This window comes from Pteropus alecto, unplaced genomic scaffold, assembly GCF_000325575.1.
Source record: "Pteropus alecto unplaced genomic scaffold, ASM32557v1 scaffold88, whole genome shotgun sequence".
Taxonomy (NCBI): Eukaryota; Metazoa; Chordata; class Mammalia; order Chiroptera; family Pteropodidae; genus Pteropus; species Pteropus alecto.
In genome coordinates, this window is record NW_006494611.1 from 862,084 (window position 1) to 871,846 (window position 9,763).

Below are 9,763 nucleotides of genomic sequence, written 5' to 3' on the forward strand. Positions count from 1 at the left end.
TGAATCTTTTTGTAATCATCTTAAGCTAAGCTATGTTATTAAAAGCATACACTAAGAGATCCATAGCCCTATGTTGAAAATCAAGAAACTTACTGAGGATACAGCATCTAGGTGGTAAATGCAATCGAGTAACATGTTGCTGACCAAAATCAAGCCCTTTATTTGGCAATAGTATTAAGTTTAGTTACATTATTACAGCCCTTAGATAAAATATTAATTCACCTATTACTTAGCAAAGTAATATTATGGGAGTATTTTTAAAAATTTTCATTGTGGTAAAAAAATATATAACAAAATTTATCACCTTAATTATTTTTAAGTGTAAAATTAAGTAGTGTTAACTATATTCACATTGTTGTGGTTGGGGGTGTTTTTCACAGTGGAAAAAATTAATTAGGGTTAAAAAGTTTTTAAATTAAATCCAGAAGAAAGAGAGTTAAAGAAAATACAACTGAATTAAGATTCTGCTTTTCCCAAAACATGTCCTATGAAATACTATCCCTATAAGCTGTGCCAGATAAAAGAGTAAAATGGTTAACTAATTTTTGGAAATGTAGAATGCTATGTCTTCTTCTCTAGGAAATTCACACTGGAAATTTGTTTTTGAAACAACTATGAGAAATCATATTGTAAAGATCTCTCTGAACTTTGCGTGATGCAGAGTATCCCAAAATATTTTTCTATAGACTCTCTGTACTTTTTTTGAGGAAAAAAAAACAAAACTGTTTTCATTTGTTAGGGCTAATGTTTTGTTGAACACATTTTGGGAATGTCTCCTGTAATAGAACTTTTACAGATTAAAAAAAAAAAAAGGCCTGTAAGGTAATGTTTATATTATTTATGTTAACTGTCTTTGTATTTACCAATCTTTTATCCTCATCTCGTGGCAAAGATATTAATGGACATCCCATTAATTCAATCTCTTAACAAATAGGCACAGTACTAAATGCTGGAAATACAGTCATTAGTAAATCATTCAGGGCTCTCGACTTTACAGAGCTTACAATTCTAATGTTTAAAAAAGAAAAAAGAAATACAAGGATCACAAGCAATATTAACTGTTTCTGGCACTCATAGCTTATCAGGTTATGTTTGTTTGGTTTTCCATAATTCTAACATGAGAGAAGAGAAGGATGGGAGGAGCAGAATACCAGACCAGAAGTTTACAATCTGCTCTTTGAATAAAGTTATCTCATATTTTCCTGAGATCTACTTATGCATCAGCAATTAGATCTATGATAATATTCTCTGCTAATCCAAAGATTGACTTTTATTGTTTAGAAAGAGGAAGATAGGAAGGAAAGGAAAAGAAGAAAAGAAAGCAAGAGAAGAAAAAAAGGAAAGAAGGAAGGAAAACCTAATGTTTCTTGGTCTCTCCTACTGCAGCTATTGATGTTACCTTCTATATAAGATTTCTTTCAAGTGTCAGCTGAAGACCTCGTTTGGTCAATAGTCTGCATGTCCCCATTGTCTTTCTGATAATTCAAAGAGTACCTCTCAATTAGATTCAACTCTTGGTCGTAACCATGGGTCCTACTTCTGTCAGGAAATATTTTCTCTAAATAACTATCCAGTCTTCTCTCTCAGGTTCTGACCTTTATGCTGAGAATCTTCATGTGAGCAGAAGTTGTCTCCTAAGCAAAGGAAAAGACAGGCCCATGGGCATAGACAGTGTATGATTCTCCAGAACTTTCCCATCCTTAGAATCTCCACACAAAAATATTAGACATGGTCCTGCCAAAAGATGCTCTTGAAAGTTTCAAGAAGAGGCTTGCCTTCTTATTGGATAGTTCCCTCATTTCCCATTTTCTTGTATGGAAGTAAGTGGCTTGAAGGGTAACTCCTGTATATATCACTTGAAAATAAATATTGTAGGTTATTGACCTTTGGTAACAACAGATTTAGAAAGAAGGAAAGGTTGTAAAATTTAAAAGAAAAAAAAAGAAGCTTACAACTAAGAGAAAAAGAAGGAAGAACTAATGCCAACTATGATTTCTTAACTGCGTTTGCTGTTATTGATGTGTCCAGGTGATTCTGTATGTTGGTCCTGAGCTCAGTCCTCTGGGATACTGTGAATTTGTTTTTACAATTTCCCTCCTTATCCTCCCAGCATTTCCTTCAATGGGAATAATGTTAAGATAAGATCACTGTCAGAATACTGTGAGGAAAAGACTTAGAAAGGAATTTGGAATTTTCTGGTTAAAATTAAAAGCTGTGTTAGTTTATTTTCTTCTAGTTAGCCAGGAATCGATTTTCTAATTCATTCTCCTCTCTGTCATTTGCCTATTGATAATATGCTAGGCCATGCAGTACTTGTCCCTTTTTATTCTTTTTAATTAACTTTTAAAATCAATTATGATTACTTGTATGGATTTCTTTTCTCTCTTCTCATCAAATTTGTTTGGCTTATTTTTTATTTACACAGCGCTACTCACTGCTGTGAATTAACAATAACAAAAAATATGCACTCTTCCCATCTACCTCTTGAACTGGAGAAACAGTTAGCTAATAAGAGGCTAAATGAGCCTTAGAGTATAGACAAGCTGGAATCCTTAAATTATTTAAATTGAAAAATGGCTGGTTTTACAATCAGAAAAACTCAAGTGGACCATAAGCCCTACTTGATTGTCCCCCCTTATCTGGATGATCTTGTAATGACAGCTGGAGTTATCTGCCATCAGCATCACTGTCCACAAAAGCTTCTATGCTCTCTTCTCAACTCTTCAGCAGCCCTGGGGAGCTGGAGCTATTTCAGGGGAGAGGGCCCTACAGGATTGGAAACTTTATTAAAATGCAAAGCTGTCTCTAGAGACATAAAAGCTCAGTAAAAAGTGATAGATCTAAGACTACGGAGCCAGAAATTATCTGCAGAATGAAAAACTTAGATTTCATATACTGCCACCAATAGGCATGGTCAGTATAAAATAAAAAGCAATGGGAAATAAACAGCAGTGTAAAATAAAGAGCAAGAGATGAAAGGAAAGAAAAAGATAATGTTTCAACATCAGTAGGGCAACAAATGCCATGTGTCAGACTAGCCCTTGCAGAATTCTGTCTCAGGAAGCAGCCATGTGGAATGTATTGTGGAGTGTCAGGATAGTTGTCTGCTTTGAAAGATTAGGGAAGTACCCCCAAAACATTCCTGATTTTCCATTGGTAAGCAATTCATTCTTGAGCTATCATACATGAATTTTCTGAAATTCTTTGTTACTAACAGAATTAGTAGTAAGATAGTAATAGGAATCCATTACACTTTAACTTGAAGTATGAAAGTGGCCCTTCACTTCACTTGCCATATGCCCAGGAGGAACCTAATCCCCAAAATATACTGTAAGTACATTTGCCAAATTGATCCATTTTACTGTAAAATAACAAAATAAGATTTTTAAATTTATTTGACACTGTCCACGTAACTCCAAGGACTCCATGCATATTACTCACTGTGAGGGCAATCATTACAAGGATAACCTTAAGTTTGCTGGAATTAATTCTTAATATGTTGTCTACAGACCCCAAAACTTTATTATTTCACATTTCTTGTAACATATCTTAGTCACAATTGAGCATGCCAAACCAGAGTCTCATGGCACTGGGGTTGAACACTACCCATTTGGCGAAATTGGCAGCCCAAATGGGAGAGCAAATAAATAATAAGAGGTCCTTAAATCTCTGGAGCTAACCTGAGTCTCAAGCGGGGATACTCTGAACCAACAATGACTCTTAGGAATCTTTCAGCAAATGATAAGACCACATCATACTGCTCTGCTCCCTTCAACCTGGTGCCCCTCACTTCAGGTTGGCTCAACAGACTCATTTATGAGGCAGGGCAGGACAGCATGTGTTTACATTAAACTAGGATTTAAATATGCTTAAGAAACCAAAATACTCTTAACAACATGAAATTAATTTTATGCACCATGACTAAATTTCTGTCTTTTTATTAACTGTATTATTGGCATGTGTTAACTTGGACTTCACATTGAAAACAAAATTGTTTTTTTAAATTTTCAGTGTTCAAAACGCAATTTTGATTCTCCGGAGAGCTTTTAAAAGGGCCACTACTGAGACTATACCCAGACCAGTTAAATCTGAATCTCTGAGAAGGGGACCCAGGTATCAGCAGTTTTTAAAGCTCCACAAGTGATTCCACTGTGTAAGCAAGATTGAGAACCACTGGTGTGAGGAAAGAAAAGCATGGGAGAGGGAAATGAGTTTAGGGAGAAATTAAGAAATTGTGGTCATGCAATGATAATTAGCATTGTTTAGATTTGTCAACCTGAAACTCTGAGAGCTGCAATGACACTGGAGATGGACCTACAGCAGTCACTCTCTGCCTGTATCTATGCCTCTAAGAACCTTATATCCCTGTGAGCCAAGGGCAAAAAGGAAGTGGTGACTTCTCCGTAGCTGCAGAATTCTCTCAAAATCGATTCTGTAAAACTTTTCTCTACTTTTCTCTCTTTAGAGGCAGGTAGAAGTAAAGAGTCCTAGGCTTACTACAAAATTCCTCAGAATAGACAGGTTCAGACCAGGGCAAGGTGCTAACTTAATCCTTACTACAACACTATGAGGCAGGTATTAAATGTGCCTTCATTTTACAGATCAAGACACTGAGAAAAACAGCAACATAAGAAGGCTGCCCAAAGTCATAGAGCTAATATGTGCCTAAGTCTGGACTTCTTACTCTAAGACAGATGGAAAACTGACCAAGGGTCATCCAGCTATTCACGGACAGCTGTCTGTGTCAAAAGAATCTTCCATTCTTTAAGTAGAGAATCAAATTAGTATGCTAATTGTGTTCTTTGCTAGTATGTATAAGCAATCATTATACTCAGACATAGAAAAGAATCTTAGTATTCAGACATCAGTATTTGTCCTCTTCTGAAACATCATTGCTGGTTCTCATGACCAATTTAAGTCTACTAGAGTTTCTTGTATTAAAAAAAATTAGGGGAGTGGCTAAGAGAACCCAGCATAGGCACCTAAGCTCAAACGTACATGGACCCTCTGAAAATGGCATATGACTCCTTCTTATAATATTTCTGAAAATGAAAATCCTCTTGAATTCATGGTGGTAGAAAAGAAAAAGAAAGTATACATTTCTTATGTCCTTCGTATGAAATCCTGGAGTGTGATAGTGAAATTGGGATTTGGCACCAACCCCAAACAGGTGGCGCCATCTGTTTCCTATTTTGTAAACTTTTCTTAACCAGAATTTGTTAGTTACCTAAAGACACAGCCCAAGGTGGGACCAGCCCTCAACCAATGTGAAGAAAGCAGTTTATCTTTTCTTTACTCATCAAGCATTGTCTTCTGTCTATTATGTGTTAAACGCTGTTGCTCTAGTTATTTCATGTTTACCCCTTTCCCAACTTACTAGGACTCCTTGTCCCTCTTCCTCTTACGTTTCCAACAGCCTGTCCCTGTCCCTGTCCCTCTACCCTCTGGACAAAACCTGTTCTCAGATCCTTCATTCATCTGAAGGTAAAAGTGGTTGATAACAGCTAAAAAGAGTCATGATTTCCAGGATGATATACATTTTAACAAGGATCAAATTCTTTCAGCTAACAGGGCAACGCTCTTGTGACATAATTGCAAGCAGTGCTTCTCTAGAGACTGATGAAGCCTGCTCCAATCCTTTCACCCTGGTGGCATCCTCCCGCTCTCCTGAGGTCAGGTCCGTGCCTTTTCATGTTTTTGTCCCAAGTGCTTGGCACAGTGACTAGCATATTTAGTGCTCAATAATGAAGGGAGCTCTGGCCTAAGGAAAACAAGTTGCAACAATAAAGATGCTCTGACACAGATGAATGGGAGGATGCTGGATTCGTTTCGAGCCAAAATGCCATGGGGAGAGGCCAGGAAAAGCGTTAAGAGGAGATAACCTAGTCCCATCATTTGAACTCTCCTGGAAGCCAGTGTCGGTTTTGAGAGACTTCTGGGACTTCCATTTATCTCTAGAATCTACAGATCTGGTTTCACTCGGCAGCTCTGCTATATTTCAATGTTACATGTGAGTTGCACTGAAACTGGGATAAAGACTAAATGAATCATTTAAAAAATATTTATTGAGCCCTACTATGAACCAGGGATTCTGCTAGGCATTACAGAGATACTATAAAACCCAGTTCCTGCCCTCATGAAGCTAACATTCTATTTGAGTCTGATGAGAAAGCATTAATTATATAATTCAGTGTTTAATTAGAGTCATATTATGTTCTCCAAAGGAAAATTGCAGGGGACTTAAAAATTATACAGCAGAGGGACATGACCTAATACAAAAGGTCAGGCAAAGCTTCTCAGGAAAAAGAAAAAGTCATTTAAGCTGATTCCTGAAGGATGAGTAGGAGTTAGCTATGCATAGAATTCGTGAAAAGAGTGCGCATTTCTAATAAACACCTTTAACATGTGATACACAAGAGCTAATCCTGAGAATTACCTGGATTCCTTTTTTCGATGTTGGTCATGTGGAAAACATTTTGAGGTCTTTACGATAAGATGCCTATTCAAGGCTTTGAATTCAGACAAAAGAAAACACTGGCAAAGAAAAAGAAATTATTTCCGTAGATATCGACAATTTCATGAGGAACACACAAGTATATGGTGATCTCAAGCATTACTGTTTCTCTGTGCTCTCACCTAGGTCATTAGCATGAACATCCATTTGACATTCCCTATCGGTACACTCTAGGCCAGCAGCTTTCAAATTCTGAAATGTCCACAGACTAGACTACTTTATGTCTCTGTCCAGAAACCTTGGGCAAAAGAAAAAGAGGAAAAAGGAAATGAGTCAAGAAACTGAAAACCTCAGAGAGAGCCTGGTCAGTGTCAACGATACTTTACCCGTCTCACCCACCCTTCTTGTAATATGGAGCCAGTACTTTGTATGTTTGCAGAAGAAACATTCCCAAGCTCACTGTGCTATTTTATACATCGTGATATTTCATATCACCTTCCTTTGGCCCCATTCTTCAGTTAATTAAATTCTTGTTCCTAAAAACTCAGTTCTGGCATCTTATCCTGTTACGCCACTGTCCCAATCTAATTTAGATATCCTCCTTTGTGCTCTCATAGCATGCTGCACTTTGTATACCTTATCACAGCTTTATTATTATAATTGATTTACTTATCTGACTCATCTACTTCTTGAGGGAGTAAGTTCCTTAAGGATAAGAGTCATGTTTTAATCATTTTTATATTTTTGGTCCCTAGCAAAGTACTTAAAAAATACACTGAATGAATTCACGTTCATGAGTGATAGTTACTTTTCCTTTCTTAGCCTCTGGAGAGATGTGGAAACTTAGATTTTGCATATCTAGTAACAAGGCTGGTTTTGTATGTAGGAAACTTTTCACCCATGCCAGTCTGGTATTCTTCTCCATTTATAGAATATCATATTTACCTTAACCAGGCTGTCGCTCTATTGGAAACATCCTAAGAACTAAATAGACCAGCACACATGGTCCCACTGACCAATGCATCAGTCAAGAATAAGATTGCTTTTGATGTTCAGCACTGAATAAGATACAGTCATACTCATGTCTGATCTTTTAGTCAATGCATTTAAAATAATATCCATGTTTCATATTAGGAATGGCATAATTTCCAAGATAGAAGCAAGGGAAGAATAAACCATGTCTAGCAGAATATTTGTCAAGTACTTAAACATTTATTTAATCAAAAAATAAAAGGATACATTGGCAAAAATTACAAAGCCGTCAGACATAGAAAATAAAAGCATTGGAAGATCACATTTTCCAACCGAACAGAATGCAAATATCATTCAAATAGTGGAAAAGAAGAGTGTGCATAAAAGGAAAATACTAACCTCGAAGAGGGAAAAGTTTGATATATGAGGAGAAAAATTATAAACCCTAGAAAAATCCTCATATCACCCAGTCTTTCTCTTCACACCCTTCACCACCCCCCCACACACACAAACACACACACACCATATTCACATATGCACATCATGCTCGTCTTATCTACTTGCTTTCCCCAAAATAACCTTGGTTTGAAAAACAAGAAGTTACAGACAATAGTAGAGTAAAAGAAAGTTCCTTCCAACTGAAATTCTCCTGTTTCCTTTTATTATTCTTCCAGATAGGTGTAATCGCCACCTCTTCTAGAAACCTTTTTTTGATCCACTGTAGCCAACTAACTTCCCCCTTCCTCTTCACTGTCACTGCAGCTTCCCACTTTCCCTCGTTTGCACAATTTCACTACCTTTTATTACGGTTGCCAACATCTGTCCTTCCTCTAGAAAAGGAGCTTTGAAAGAGGAGTTGTGTCTCATTTACCTTTATATTCCATTCTTTCTCTACTTTCTCCATTCCTAACCCAAAATCTGGCAAAAAGTAGGAACTTAGAAAATGTTTGTTGGATAGATGGAAGGGAAGAAGGAAAGTAGAAAAAGAAGGAAGTTTATTTCTGAAGAAAAGATCATTTGTCTTCTTTCTTCAAATATATTTGATCTTTTCAAAATCAGGAGGCAGCCTTTCTTCCCTAGGTGTTAGGGTATATACCCTTAAACACCTCACTTTGGCAAAAAGCCCAAATACCATCTCTAGCCAGCTGAGTCATTTTCAGTTTCTTTGTGATTCATTCATGCTTTTCCCCCCTTCATTGACACATTAACATTTCATGGTAAGTGGGTCCTGTTCAGCTGGCAGCCCTCTTAGCCCCCACACCTCTAAGCTGTCCTCACTTCGCTAGTTCCCAATTGCCTGCCTCTTGGGGAGCTCTGTCGTTGTCACCATTTGCTAGAGGAGCTGTTTGTTTGCTGTTGCAATACCTAAGTTTTGATAATTAACAACGTGAAGCAAACTCAGAGAATGAGAGACCTCTGCTAGAGGTGATCTTTTCTTATGTCTTCTTTTCTAAAGCACCCTTTTTGTTTTAAGAAAATGAGAGACATACAGATAAGGAAAGAACTGGACAGATCTAATGATATCTGCTTAAACTGATATCTGATCAAAATCTTTAATTTTTTAATTTTTCTCAAATACCTATACATCTCCTACCTCCATGCCTTCTGCAATAGTGACTCCTAATGAGTTTCCTGTTTGATCTTGTTTTGTAGGTCAGCATTTGTATCTTAACCCCCCAAAATAGCAATAATCCATGAGCAGATTAGTAATTAAAAACTAACATCGATAAAGCACAGCATACAAGGGTTTCTGTTTATTGACTTCCAAAAGGGAATCACACACACACACACACACACACGCACACACGCTTGTTACAAGGGTACATTTCAGGATTTACTTTTGTGCCTTAGACCCTTAGTAGGTGCTCAATAACTCCCTGCTGACACACTGATTAGTTTTAGTAGCTCCCTGTTATTTCCAAAAAGACAGCATTTTCTAGACTTTTCCAATGAACAAGTGAAACGTGTGTTTTCTTAAAGCCGTGGAAATAGAATAATTCATATTGCGAGGTTATTTATTACCAGCCAAACCCTCATCTTGCTCTACGGGGCTCTGATAATCACCTATTTCAGAAGCCATTAGCCTTCTGTGTGTTGTAAAGCACTCTTCACTATAACGTGTCTATGCCTTTGTATTCCGGGGGGAGGAATGGTGTGTGCTGAAGTAACAGACCTCTGTTGACCAAGTAAGAAAGTCTTTGATGCACAAATAGTATATTAAACTGCTTTTATTTGATAGTGTTAAAATTAAACAGTGTGGGAAATCCCTCCCAGGTATGGGAACATGTAAAACCTTTGAGAATATGTACACTAATTCAAATACTTATGAACGTATGA